General features: G+C 38.2%; 1 long non-coding RNA gene across 1 annotated transcript in view; it reads left to right on the top strand.

Moving 5' to 3' along the window:
• Positions 1-15,218, top strand: part of LOC114674933 (uncharacterized) — a 165,965-nt gene that overhangs the window by 14,676 nt on the left and 136,071 nt on the right. The window lies entirely within an intron of this gene.

Raw genomic sequence — 15,218 nt, 5'->3', positions numbered from 1 at the left:
AAATTATCTGGACCTCATTGAGGATTTAACAGTCATTACTTCTGGGAGATAGATTTTTTTAAAATTATACTTTAAGTTCTAGGGTACATGTGCACAACGTGCAGGTTTGTTACATAGGTATACATGTGCCATGTTGGTGTGCTGCACCCATTAACTCGTCATTTACATTAGGTATATCTCCTAATGCTATTCCTTCCCCTCCCCCCTCCCCACAATAGGCCCCAGTGTGTGATGTTCCCCTTCCTGTGTCCAGGTGATCTCATTGTTCAATTCCCACCTATGAGTGAGAACATGCGGTGTTTGGTTTTCTGTTCGTGCGATAGTTTGCTGAGAATGATGGTTTCCAGCTGCATCCATGTCCCTACAAAGGACATGAACTCATCCTTTTTTAGGGACATTTTTATAATATTCTACATTAATGATGTATAAGAATGTTCATTGCAGCATGGTTGGTAGAAGCTAAAATGTTTGACATAGCCTAAGTGCCCATCAACAGGAAATGGTCAAATACATTGTTGAGGTATTCCCACTGCAATACTATACAATGTTGCAAGAGAATGAGGGAGGAGTAGTACTAGTGTAGTGACATGGAAAGATGTCTGTTATATCGACTAGTAAAGAAAGCAAATCATAGAACCAAATGATAGCACTCAAGTAGGAAAAAGCTTATTTATTTGTGTATTTGCAGACAGATAGATAAATGTGTTCCAAACGTTTAAAAGTGGTTGCCTCTGAGGGATAGGATTCATATCAGAGGAAGTTGAAATGAGACTTTCACATTTTCCCCTTGTATATCTAGGTATGATTTGATTTTTATACTACGTATTATTTTGTATTTAAAATACAATTTTTAAAAGTTGGGCAAGACATTTTTTAAGAGTATGTAAATGTACTCACTAAATTTCCTTCTAAGTAAGTTTTGTTCTTTTAGCGTCTTATTATAGGCATGTACCATGAAACTTAACAATGAAAGAATAAAGTGTAAAACTGTATTTTTGTCCAGGCTACCTTTACAAATTGTGAAGTCCTTGTAGCCAGCACATTTTTGTCAGTCTTCATAGCTATTAGGCCTGTTCATAATGGTACAAGCATACTATTAACATAGCAACATATTGCTATCATAATAACCTTTTAATTCCATTTGTCTCAAAGTAAGATTTGATAAAGGATGTCATAAAAATTAGTCTTTCACATTAAAGTGGAAAAACAAAATTCATTTCCAGTTATAGGGAATTAGGACAATTTATAATTTACATATGTCCCACAGAATAGATTTTTAAAAGTCTTTTCAAATAATTCATTGTGAAATTTGAGCTCCCTATATTCTGTTTCCCTCAAGTTGATAACTCCCATATACCTCACAAGCGTATACCTCAAAAGTGTAGTTTGTACCATCAGAGAATACTCTAAACAACTCTATGCAAATAAACTAGAAAATCTAGAAGAAATTGATAAATTCCTGTATACCTACACCCTCCCAACACTAAACCAGGAAGAAGTCGAATCCCTGAATACACCAAATCAAGTTCTGAAATTCAGGCAGTAATTAATAGCCTACCACCCAAAAAACAACCCAGGACCAGATGGAATTACAGGTGAATTCTAGCAGAGGTAAAAAGAGGAGCTGGTACCATTCCTTCTGAAACTATTCCAGGCAATAGAAAAAGAGGGACTCCTCATGAACTCATTTTATGAGGCCAGCATCATCCTGATACCAAAACCTGGCAGAGACACAACAAAAAAAGAAAATTTCAGGTCAATATCCCTGATGAACATCAATGCGAAATTCTTAATAAAATACTGGCAAACTGAATCCAACAGCACATCAAAAAGCTTATCCACCACGAGCAGGTTGGCTTCATCCCTAGGACGCAAGGCTGGTCCAACATATGCAAATCAATAAACTTAATCACATAAACAGAACAAATGACAATAACCACATGATTATCTCAACAGACGCAGAACAGGCCTTCAAGAAGTATTAACATCCTTCATGCTAAAAACTCTCGATAAACTAGGTATTGATGGAACGTATCTCAAAATAATAACAGCTATTTGTGTCAAACCCACAGCCAATATCATAGTGAATGGGCAAAAGCTGGAAGCATTCCCTTTGAAAACTGGTACTAGACAAGGATCGCCTCTCTCACCTATTCAACCTAGTATTGGAAGTTCTGGCCAGGGCAATCAGGCAAGAGAAAGAAATAAAGGGTATTCAAATAGGAAGAGAGGAAGTCAAATTGTCTCTGTTTGCAGACGACATGATTGTATATTTAGAAAACCCCATCATCTCAGCCCAAATCTCCTTAAGCTGATAAGCAACTTCAACAAATTCTCAGGATACAAAATCAGTGTACAAAAATCACAGGCATTCCTATACACCAATAATAAACAGAGAGACAAATTATGAGTGAACTCCCATTCACAATTGCTACAAAGAGAATAAAATATCTAGGAATACAACTTAGAAGGGGTGTGAAGGACCTCTTAAAGGAGAACTACGAACCACTGCTCAAGGAACTAAGAGAGGACACAAACAAATGGAAAAACATTGCATGCTCATGGATAGGAAAAATCAATATCATGAAAATGGCCATACTGCTCAAAGTAATTTATAGATTCAATGCTATCCCCATCAAGCTACCAATGACTTTCTTCACAGAATTAGAAAAACCTACTTTAAATTTCATAGGAAACCAAAAAAGGAGCCTGTATAGACAAGACAATCCCAAACAAAAAGAACAAAGCTGTAGGCATCACACTACCTGACTTCAAAATATACTACAAGGCTACAGTAACCAAAACAGCATGGTACTGGTACCAAAACAGATACATAGATGAATGGAAAAGAACAGAGGCCTCAGAAATAACATCACTCATCTGCAACTATCTGATCTTGACAAACCTGACAAAAGCAATGGGGAAAGGGTTCTCAATTTAATGAATGGTGTTGGGAAAACTGGCTAGCCATATGCAGAAAACTGAAACTGGACACCTTCCTTACACCTACAAAAATAAACTCAAGAAGGATTAAAGACTTAAACGTAAGACCTAAAACCATGAAAACCCCAGAAAACCTAGGCAATACCATTCAGGACATAGCATGGGCAAATACTTCATGACTAAAACACCAAAAGCAATGGCATCAAAACCCAGAATTGACAAATGGGATCTAATTAAACTAAAGCGCTTCTGCACAGAAGATATCATCAGAGTGAACGGGCAACCTACAGACTGGCAGAAAAGTTTTGCAATCTATCCATCTGACAATGGGCTAACATACAGAATCTACAAGGAACTTAAACAAATTTACAAGAAAAAAACAAACCCATCAAAAAGTGGGCAAAAGGTATGAACAGATACTTCTCAAAAGAAGACATTTATGCAGCCAATAAACATATGAAAAAAAGCTCATCATCACTGGTCATCAGAGAAATGCAAATCAAAACCACAATGAGATACTCTCTCACGCCATTTGGAATGGTGATCATTAAAAAGTCAGGAAAAAACAGATGCTGGAGAGTATGTGGAGAAATAGAAACACTTTTACACTGTTGGTGGGAGTGTAAATTAGTTCAACCACTGTGGAAGACAGTGTGGTGATTCCTCAAGGATCTAGAACCAGAAATACCATTTGACCTAGCAATCGCGTTACTGGGTATATAACCAAAGGATTATATATCATTCTCCTATAAAGACACATGAATATGTATGTCTATTGCAGCACTATTCACAATAGCAAAGACTTGGAATCAACCCAAATGCCCATCAATGATAGACTGGATGAAGAAAATGTGGCACATATACACCATGGCATACTATACAGACATTAAAAAGGATGAGTTCATGTCCTTTGCAGGGACATTGATGAAGCTGGAAACCATCATTGTCAGCAAGCTAATACAGAAACAGAAGACCAAACACTGCATATTCTCACTCATAAGTGGGAGTTTAACAATGGGAACGCATGGACACAGGGAGGGGAACATCACACACAGCGGCTGTCAGGGAGTTGGGGGTTAGGGAAGGTATAGTATTAGGAGAAATACCTAATGCAGATGACAGGTTTATGGGTGCAACAAACCACCATGGCACATGCATACCTATGTAACAAACCTGGATCTGCACATGTATCTGCACATGTATCCCAGAACTTAAAGTATAATTTTTAAAAAGTGAAGTTTGGTAACAAGTCTTTTCCTAGTGATCTGAACCTGAAATGTGACTTTACAATCCCCCTCAGGCCCCATACATCAAGCAGAGAATTTTAATTTTAAATCTAAACTTGAACAGTCTGGAATTTCTTTCAGTTCTCAAAATAAATGTAATGTATAGTTTCTAAATATATTCTAAAACAGGTGTTACCATGATTAATATTATGGTATTATTAGTTTTTGTTATTTTGTGCTTTGAGAACAAACAGCCCTAAAAGCTCAGTGACTTACAACAACAAAGATTTGCTTCTTTTACACATTACTTGTTAGCTCTGGAGGTGTTCCCTATATCATTTTTGTTCCAGGATCTAGTTTGGAGGAGCCCCCCCAATCTGAGACAAACTATTTGTAGAATGAAAAGAAGAATGATGGACTCATGCAATGCCTCTTAAAACATAAACATGACATATGTCAATATCAAGCTTGACATCCACAGCGCAAGAATCTATAATCCTCTTATAGGGAGAAGTAACAAATAATTGGGAACATTAACACAATATACTGCATTGATTTTGCCACATTATAATAATTTTGAAACATAATCTTGTAAGTACGTATGCCTTAATATACATGAATATATGAATAATAAAAATCATTCCAGAGAATTTTACAATGTATTATTTCAAAAGGAACTGTATGTTAGAAAAACAGAAATCAAATGAATTTTGACTATAAATTTCATAGACTGGTTCAACATGATATCATTATTATTATTGAGTAATTAGTAATCATTATTCAGATCAGTAAAACTGATATGATAATTCAGCCATTTTTCAAAATATACAGATGTTTTTATCTCCTATTTATCTCTGAACTACAACTATTCCTGTGTATTAATATCTATTTAATGGAGTTTGAGGAAAAGAATAATTACTCAAGAAACACAATGTTAAGAGCAGGGACCTTGTTTTTTAAATTTGTTTTGTTTTGAAGTATTTCAAATTTACAGAAAAGCCAAAAGGAATAATACAAAGAATATTCTTAACAGGTTATCCCAGTCACCAATGAATATGCTTATCATGGGATACTACTCACCAGATTCACATTGTTAATCTGGTTAATTTTGGCTAATCCACCCACAGATTTTCTGAACATATATATGGCCTTCCCTTTTGGGAAAATGTACAATTTTCTTCATCTGAACATTCTTCATCATGCATTTATGAGAAAGAAGAACATATTTTTAAATTTTACTTTAGGTTTGAGAGCACATGTGCAGGTTTGCTATATAAGTAAATTGCATGTCACAGGGGTTTGACGTACAAATGATTTTGTCACCCAGGTAATAAACATAGTACCCAATAGGTAGCTTTTCAATCCTTACCCTCCTCTCACCATCCACCCACAAGTAGGCCCCAATGTCTATTATTACCTTCTTTGTATCCATATCTACTCAGTGATTAGCTCCTACTTATAAGTGAGAGCATGTGATATTTGGTTTCTTGTTCCTGTGGTACCTTGCTTAGGGAAACAGCCTTCAGATCCATCCATGTTCTTGCAAAGAATATGATCTCATTCTTTTATATGGCTGCATAGTATTCCGTGGTATACATATACCACATTTTCTTTATCCGGTCTACTACTAATGGGCATTTAGGTTGATTCCATGTCTTTGCCATTGTGAATAGTGCTGCAGTGAACATATGCATGCATGTGTCTTTCTGGTACAGTGAATTATACTTTTGGGGGAAATATACCCAATAATGGTGATTGCTGGGTCAAATGCTGATTCTGTTTTAAGTTCTTTGAGAAATTGCCAAACTGCTTTCCACACTGGCTGAACTAGTTTACATTCCCAGTAGTGGAGTGGATAGTGTTCCCTTTTATCCACAACCTTACCAGCATCTTCTATTTTTTGACATTTAATGATAGCCATTCTGACTGGTGTCTATTTGTGGTTTTGATTTGCATTTTCCTAATGATTAGTGATATTGAGCATTTTTTCCATAGCTTGTTAGCCACATGAATATCTTCTTTTGTAAAGTGTCTGTTCATGTACTTTACCCAGTTTATTAAAGTTGGGGTTTTTTTTGTAAATTTGTTTAAGTTTCTTATAGATGCTGTATGTTGTTATAGATGCTGGATGTAGATGCTGGAAAGTATACTTTGCAAATATTTCCTCCTAGTCTGTAGGTTATTTACTATGTTGATAGTTTATTTTGCTGTGTACAAACTCTTTAACTTAATTAGGTATCTTACCATTTTTTGTTTTTGTTGCAATTGCTTTTGGCGCCTTTGTCATGAAGGCTTTGCTAGGTGCTATGTTGAGGACGTCCAGAATGGTACTTCCTAGGTTATCTTTCATAGTTTTTCTAGTATTCGGCTATACATTTAGGTTTTTAATCCATCTTGAGTTAAGGGGTCCAGTTTAAATCTGCATGTGGCTACACAGTTTTCCCAGCAACATTTATTGAATATGGAGTTCTTTCCACATTTCTCATGCTTGTGTATTTTCTCAAAGATCAGATAATTGTAGGCACATGGCAACATTTTGGGGCTCTCTATTCTGTTCCATTGATCTATGTGTCTGTTTTTGTACTAGTGCCATGATGTTTTCATTACTGTAGCCTTGTAGTATACTTTGAAGTCAAGTAGTGTGATGCCGCCAGCCTTGTTCTTTTTGCTTAGGATTGCCTTGACCATTCAAGCTCTTATTTTTTTTGTTGTTGTTCCATGTGTATTTTAAAATACTTTGATTTAATTCTGTGAACAATGTCATTAATAGTTTGACAGTGAAAACATTGACTCTGTAAATTAGATTGGACACTATGGCCATTTTGACAATATTGATTATTCCTTTCCATGAGCATGGAATGTTTTTCCTTTTTTTTTTTTTTTTTTTGACATCTCTTATTTCTTTGAGTAGTGTTTTGTAATTCTCATTTTAGAAGTCTTTTGCCACCTTGGTTAGTGGAATTTCTAGATATTTTATTCTTTTTGTGGCTATTGTGAATGGAATTACATTCTCGATTTGGCTCTCTGCTTAGATGTTGTCGATGTGTAGGAATTCTACTGATTTTTGCACATTGTTTTTGTACCGTGAAATTTTGCTAACCTTGTGTATCAGATCAAGGAGTTTGGGCCACAAACTATAAAGATTTCTAGGAATAGAATCATAGTGTTTGCTAACAGGGTTAGTTTGACTCCCTCTATTCCTATTTGGATGCCTTCTATTTCTTTCTCTTGACTGATTGCTCTGCCTAGGACTTCCAGTACTGTGTTAAGTATGAGTGGTGAGAGAGGGCATCCTTGCCTTTTTCTAGTTCTCAAGGGGAATGTATCCAGCTTTTGCCCATTCATTATGACTTTGACTGTGAGTTTTTCATAGATGGCTCTTATTATTTTGAAACATTTTTCTTCAATGCCTTTTTTTGTTTATTATTGAGGGTTTTTAACATGAAGGATATTGGGTTTTATTGAAAGCCTTTTCTGTATCTATTGAGATAATCATGTTGTTTTTGTTTTTAGTTCTGTTTATGCAGTGAACCACATTTATTGATTTACATATGTTCATCCAATCATGCATTCCAGGGATAAAGCCTACTTAATTGTGGTGGATTAATGTTTTATTTTTGTTTTTAATTCCGGGGTACATGTACAGGATGTGCAGGTTTGGTACATAGGTAAAACATGTGCCATGGTGGTTTGCTGCACGTATCAATCCATCACCTAGGTATTAGGTCCAGCATGCATTAGCTATTTTTCCGAATGCTCTTCCTCCCCCACCCCACCCTCTGGCAGGCTTCAGTTTGTGTTGTTCCCCTCCCTGTGTCCATGTGTTCTCATTGTTCAGCTCCCACTTATAAGTAAGAACATGTGGTATTCGATATTCTGTTCTGGCGTTAGTATGCAGAGGATAATGGCTTCCAGCTCCATCCATGTCCCTGCAAAGGACACGTTCTTGTTCCTTATAATGGCTGCATAACATACTATTCCATGATGTGGATGTACCACATTTTCTTTATTCAGTCTATCATTGATGGGCATTTGAGTTGATTCCATGTCTTTGATACTGTGAAAAGTGCTGCAGTGAGCATACATGTGCATATATCTATGCAATAGAATGATTTATATTCCTTTGGGTATGTACCCAGTAATGGAATTGCTGGGTAAAATGGTATTTCCAGTTCTACATCTTTGAGGAATTGCCACACCGTCTTCCACAATGATGGAATTAATTTACATCCCCACCAACAATGAAAAGCATTCCCATTTCACTGCAACCTCACTAGCAATTGTTGTTTCTTGGCTTTTCAATAAACACCATTTGAGGTGAGATGGTAACTCATTGTGGTTTTGATTTACATTTCTCTAATGATCCGTGATGTTAAGATTTTTTAAAAATATATATTTGTGGCAAGATGGACGAATAGGAACAGCTCCAGTCTCCAACTCCCAGCGCAACTGACACAGAAGACTGGTGATTTCTGCATTTTCAACTGAGGTACCAGGTTCAACTCACTAGGGAGTGCCAGACAATCAGTGCTGGTCAGCTGCTGCAGCACGACCAGCGAAAGCTGAAGTAGGGCAAGGCATTGCCTCACCTGGGAAGCACAAGGGGGAAGGGAATCCCTTTTCCTAGCCAGGGGAACTGAGACACACAACACCTGGAAAATCAGGTAACTCCCACCCCAATACTGCACTCTACCAAGGGTCTTAGCAAACGGCACACCAGGAGATTATATCCCACACCTGGCCGGGAGGGTCCCACGTCCCGGGAGCCTCCCTCATTGCTAGCACAGCAGTCTGCTATCTAACGGCAAGGCAGCAGCAAGGCTGGGGGAGGGGTGGCTGCCGTTGCTGAGGCTTAAGTAGGTAAGCAAAGCCACTGGGAAGCGTGAACTGGGTGGAGCCCACAACAGCTCAAGAAGGTCTGCCTGTCTCTGTAGACTCCACCTCTGGGGACAGGGCACAGATAAACAACAAAAACAAAAAGCAGCTGAAACCTCTGCAGACACAAACGACTCTGTCTGACAGCTTTGAAGAGAGCAGTGGATCTCCCAACACAGAGGTAGAGATCTGAGAACGGACAGACTGCCTGCTTAAGTGGGTCCCTGACCCCTGAGTAGCCTAACTGGGAGACATCCCCCACTAGGGGCAGACCGATACCCCACACTTCACACGGCAGGGTACACCGCTGAGACGAAGTTTCCAGAGCAAGAATCAGACAAGTACACTTGCTGTTCAGCAATATTTTATCTTCTGCAGCCTCTGCTGCTGATACCCAGGCAAACAGGGTCTGGAGCGGACCTCAAGCAATCTCCAACAGACCTACAGTTGAGGGTACTGAGTGTTAGGTGGAAAACTAACAAACAGGAAGGACACCCACACCAAAACCCCATCAGTATGTCACCATCATCAAAGACCAAAGGCAGATAAAATGACAAAGATGGGGGAAGAGCAGGGCAGAAAAGCTGGAAATTCAAAAAATAAGAGCGCATCTCCCCCTCCAAAGGAACACAGCTTATTGCCAGCAACGGATCAAAGCTGGATGGAGAATGACTTTGACGAGTTGAGAGAAGAAGGCTTCAGTCCATCAAACTTCTCAAAGCTAAAGGAGGAATTATGTACCAAGTGCAAAGAAACTAAAAGTCTTTTAAAAAGAATGGAAGAACGGATAACTAGAAAAATCAACGCAGAGAAGGCCATAAACGAACTGAAAACCATGACACGAGAAATACGTGACAAATGCACAAGATTCAGTAACCGACTCGATCAACTGGAAGAAAGAGTATCAGTGATTGAGGATCAAATGAATGAAATGAAGCGAGAAGAGGAGTCTAAAGCAAAAAGAGGAAAAAGAAATGAACAAAGCCTTCAAGAAGTATGGGATTACGTGAAAAGAGCAAATCTACGTCTGATTGGGGTGCCTGAAAGTGAAGGGGAGAATAGAACCAAGTTGGAAAACACTCTTCAGGATATCATCCAGGAGAACTTCCCCAACCTAGTAAGGCAGGCCAACATTCAAATTCAGGAAATACAGAGAATGCCAAAAAGATATCCTCAAGAAGAGCAACTCCAAGACAGATAATTGTCAGATTCACCAAAGTTGAAATGAATGAAAAACTGTTAAGGGCAGCCAGAGAGAAAGGTCGGGTTACCCACAAAGGGAAGCCATCAGGCTAACAGCAGATCACTCAGCAGAAACTCTCCAAGCCAGAAGAGAGTGGGGGCCAATATTCAACATTCTTAAAGAAAAGAATTTTCAACCCAGAATTTCATATCCAGCCAAACTAAGTTTCATCAGTGAAGGAGAAATAAAATCCTTTACACATAAGCAAATGTTTAGAGATTTTTTCACCACCAGGCCTGCCCTACAAGAGACCCTAAAGGAAGCACTCAACATGGAAAGGAACAACCGGTACCAGCCATTGCAAAAACATGCCAAAATGTAAAGACCATCAATGCTAGGAAGAAACTGCATCAACTAGCAAGCAAAATAACCAGTTAATATCATAATGACAGGATCAAGTTCACATATAACAATATTAACCTTAAGTGTAAATGGACTAAATGGTCCAATTAAAAGAGACAGACTGGCAAACTGGATAAAGAGTCAATACCCATCAGTCTGCTGTATTCAGGAGACCCATCTCACATGCAGAGACACACATAGCTCTAAACAAAGGGATGGAGGAAGATCTACCAAGCAAGTGGAGAACAAAAAAAAGCAGGGGTTGCAATCCTAGTCTCTGATAAAACAGACTTGAAACCATCAAAGATCAAAAGAGACAAAGAAGGCCATTGCATAATGGTAAAGGAATCAATTCAACAGGAAGAGCTAACTATCCTAAATATATATGCACCCAATACAGGAGCACCCAGATTCATAAAGCAAGTCCTTAGAGACTTACAAAGACACTTGGACTCCCATACAATAATAATGGGAGACTTCAACACCCCACTGTCAACATTAGACAGATCAACGAGACAGAAAGTTAACAAGGATATCCAGGAATTGAACTCATCTCTGCAGCAAGCAGACCTAATAGACATCTACAGAACTCTCCACCCCAAATCAACAGAATATACATTCTTCTCAGCACCACATTGCACTTACTCCAAAATTGACCACATTATTGGAAGTAAAGCACTCCTCAACAAATGTACAAGAACAGAAATTATAACAAACTGTCTCTCAGACCACAGTGCAATCAAACTAGAACTCAGGACTAAGAAACTCAATCAAAACCGCTCAACTACATGGAAACTGAACAACCTGCTCCTGAATGACTACTGGGTACATAATGAAATGAAGGCAGAAATAAAGATATTATTTGAAACCAATGAGAACAAAGATACAACATACCAGAATCTCTGGGACACATTTAAAGCAGTGTGTAGAGGGAAAATTTATAGCACTACATGCCCACAAGGGAAAGCAGGAAAGATCTAAAATTGACACTCTAACATCACAATTAAAAGAACTAGAGAAGCAAGAGCAAACACATTCAAAAGCTAGCAGAAGGCTAGAAATAACTAAGATCAGAGCAGAATTGAAGGAGATAGAGACACAAAAAACCTTCCAAAAATCAATGAATCCAGGAGTTGGTTTTTTGAAAAGATCAACAAACTTGATAGATTGCTAGCAAGACTAATAAAGAAGAAAAGAGAGAAGAATCAAATAGATGCAATAAAAAATGATAAAGGGGATATGACCACTGACCCCACAGAAAGACAAACTACCATCAGAGAATACTATAAACACTTCTACACAAATAAGCTAGAAAATCTAGAATAAATTGATAATTTCCTGGAAACTTACACTCTCCCACGACTAAACCAGGAATAAGTTGAATCCCTGAATAGACCAATAGCAGGCTCTGAAATTGAGGCAATAATTAAGAGCCTACCAACCAAAAAAAGTCCAGGACCAGATGGATTCACAGCTGAATTCTACCAGAGGTACCAGGAGGAGCTGGTACCATTCCTTCTGAAACTATTTCAATCAATAGAAAAAGAGGGAATCCTCCCTAACTCATCTTATGAGGCCAACATCATCCTGATACCAAAATCTGGCAGAGACACAATAAAAAAGAGAGAATTTTAGACCAATATCCCTGATGAACATCGATGCAAAAATCCTCAATAAAATACTGGCAAACTGAATCCAGCAGCACATCAAAAAGCTTATCCACCATGATCAAGTGGGCTTCATCCCTGGGATGCAAGGCTGGTTCAACATACACAAATCCATAAACGTAATCCAGCATATAAACAGAACCAAAGACAAAAACCACATGATTATCTCAATAGATGCAGAAAAGGCCTTTGACAAAATTCAACAGCCCTTCATACTAAACTCTCAATAAATTCGGTATCGATGGAACGTATCTCAAAATCATAAGAGCTATTTATGACAAACCCACAGCCAATATCATACTGAATGGGCAAAAACTGGAAGCATTCCCTTTGAAAACTGGCACAAGACAGGGATGCCCTCTCTCACCACTCCTATTCAACATAGTGCTGGAAGTTCTGGCTAGGGCAATCAGGCAAGAGAAAGAAATCAAGGGTATTCAGTTAGGAAAAGAAGAAGTCAAATTGTTCCTGTTTGCAGATGACATGATTGTATATTTAGAAAACCCCATCATCTCAGCCCAAAATCTCCTTAATCTGATAAGCACCTTCAGCAAAGTCTCAGGATACAAAATTAATGTGCAAAAATCACAAGCATTCTTATACACCAGTAATAGACAAACAGAGAGCCAAATCAGGAATGAACTTCCATTCACAATTGCTTCAAAGAGAATAAAATACCTAGGAATCCAACTTACAAGGGATGTAAAGGACCTCTTCAAGGAGAACTACAAACCACTGCTCAGTGAAATAAAAGAAGACACAAACAAATGGAAGAACATACCATGCTCATGGATAGGAAGAATCAATATCATGAAAATGGCCATACTGCCCAAGGTAATTTACAGATTCAATGCCATCCCCATCAAGCTATCAATGAGTTTCTTCACAGAATTGGAAAAAACTGCTTTAAAGTTCATATGGAACCAAAATGAACCTGCATTGCCAAGACAATCCTAAGTCAAACTAATAAAGCCGGAGTCATCATGCCACCTGACTTCAAACTATACTACAAGGCTACACTAACCAAAACAGCATGGTACTGGTACCAACACAGAGATATAGACCAATGGAACAGAACAGAGTCCTCAGAAATAATAGCACAGATCTACAGCCATTTGATCTTTGACAAACCTGAGAAAAACAAGAAATGGGGAAAGGATTCCCTATTTAATAAATGGTGCTGGGAAAATTGGCTAGCCATAAGTAGAAAGCTGAAACTGGATCCTTTCCTTACTCCTTATACAAAATTAATTCAAGATGGATTACAGACTTAAAAGTTAGGCTTAATACCATAAAAAGCCTAGAAGAAAACCTAGGTAATGCCATTCAGGACATAGGCATGGGCAAGGACTTCATGTCTAAAACACCAAAAGCAATGGCAACAAAAGCCAAAATTGACAAATGGGATCTAATTAAACTAAAGAGCTTCTGCACAGCAAAAGAAACTACCATCAGAGTGAACAGGCAACCTATAGAATGGGAGAAAATTTTTGCAATGTACTCATCTGACAAAGGGCTAATATCCAGAACCTACAAAGAACTCAAACAAATTTACAAGAAAAAAACAAACAACCCCATCAAAAAGTGGGCAAAGGATATGAACAGACAGTTCTCAAAAGAAGACATGCATACAGCCAACAGACACATGAAAAAAATGCTCATCATCACTGGCCATCAGAGAAATGCAAAGCAAAACCACAATGAGATACCATCTCACACCAGTTAGAATGGCAATCATTAAAAAGTCAGGAAACAACAGGTGCTGGAGAGGATGTGGAGAAATAGGAACACTTGTACACTGTTGGTGGGATTGTAAACTAGTTCAATCATTATGGAAAACAGTATGGCGATTCCTCAAGGATCTAGAACTAGAAGTACCATATGACCCAGCCATCCCATTACTGGGTATATACCCAAAGGATTATAAATCATGCTGCTATAATGACACATGCACAAGTGTGTTCATTGTGGCACTATTCACAATAGCAAAGACTTGGAATCAACCCAAATGTCCATCAGTGACAGACTGGATTAAGAAAATGTGGCACATATACACCATGGAATACTATGCAACCATAAAAAAGGATGGGTTCGTATCCTTTGTAGGGATATGGATGCAGCTGGAAACCATCATTCTCAGCGAACTATTGCAAGAACAGAAAACCAAAAACTGCATGTTCTCACTTATTGGTGGGAACTGAACAATGAGATCACTTGGACTTGGGAAGGGGAACATCACACACTGGGGCCTATGATGGTGAGGGGGGAGGGGGGAGGGATTGCAATGGGAGTTATACTTGATGTAAATGATGAGTTGATGGGTGCTGACGAGTTGATGGGTGCAGCACACCAACATGGCACAAGTATACATGTGTGACAAACCTGCATGTTATGCACATGTACCCTAGAACTTAAAGTATAATAAAAAAAACATATATATATATATATATATATGTTTGTTGGTCACATGAATGTCTTGTTTTGAGAAGTGTCTGTTCATATCCTTTGCCCAGTTTTTAATGGGGTTGTTTGTTTTATTTCTTGTAAATTTGTTTAAGTTCCTTGTAGATTCTGGATATTAGACCTTTGTCCGATGGATAGCTTGCAAAAATTTACTTCCATTCTGTAGGTTGCCTTTTCACCCTGATGATACTTTCTTTTGCTGTGCAGAATCTCTTTAGTCTAATTGGATACCATTTGTCAATTTGGCTTTTGTGGCAATTGCTTTTGTCATTTACATCATGAAATCTTTGCCCTTGCCTGTGTTCTGAATGGTATTGCCTGGATTTTCTTCTAGAGTTTTTATAGTTTGGTGTTCTACATTTAAGTCTTTAACCCATCTTGAGTTAATTTTTGTATGAGGTGTAAGGAAGGGATCCAATTTCTCTATTCTGCCTATGGCTAGCCAGTTCTCCCAGCACC

This window comes from Macaca mulatta, chromosome X (genome assembly GCF_049350105.2).
Source record: "Macaca mulatta isolate MMU2019108-1 chromosome X, T2T-MMU8v2.0, whole genome shotgun sequence".
Classification (NCBI taxonomy): domain Eukaryota; kingdom Metazoa; phylum Chordata; class Mammalia; order Primates; family Cercopithecidae; genus Macaca; species Macaca mulatta.
The sequence above is the reverse complement of the archived record's forward strand: the minus strand, read 5'-3'. Positions and strand labels throughout refer to the sequence as shown.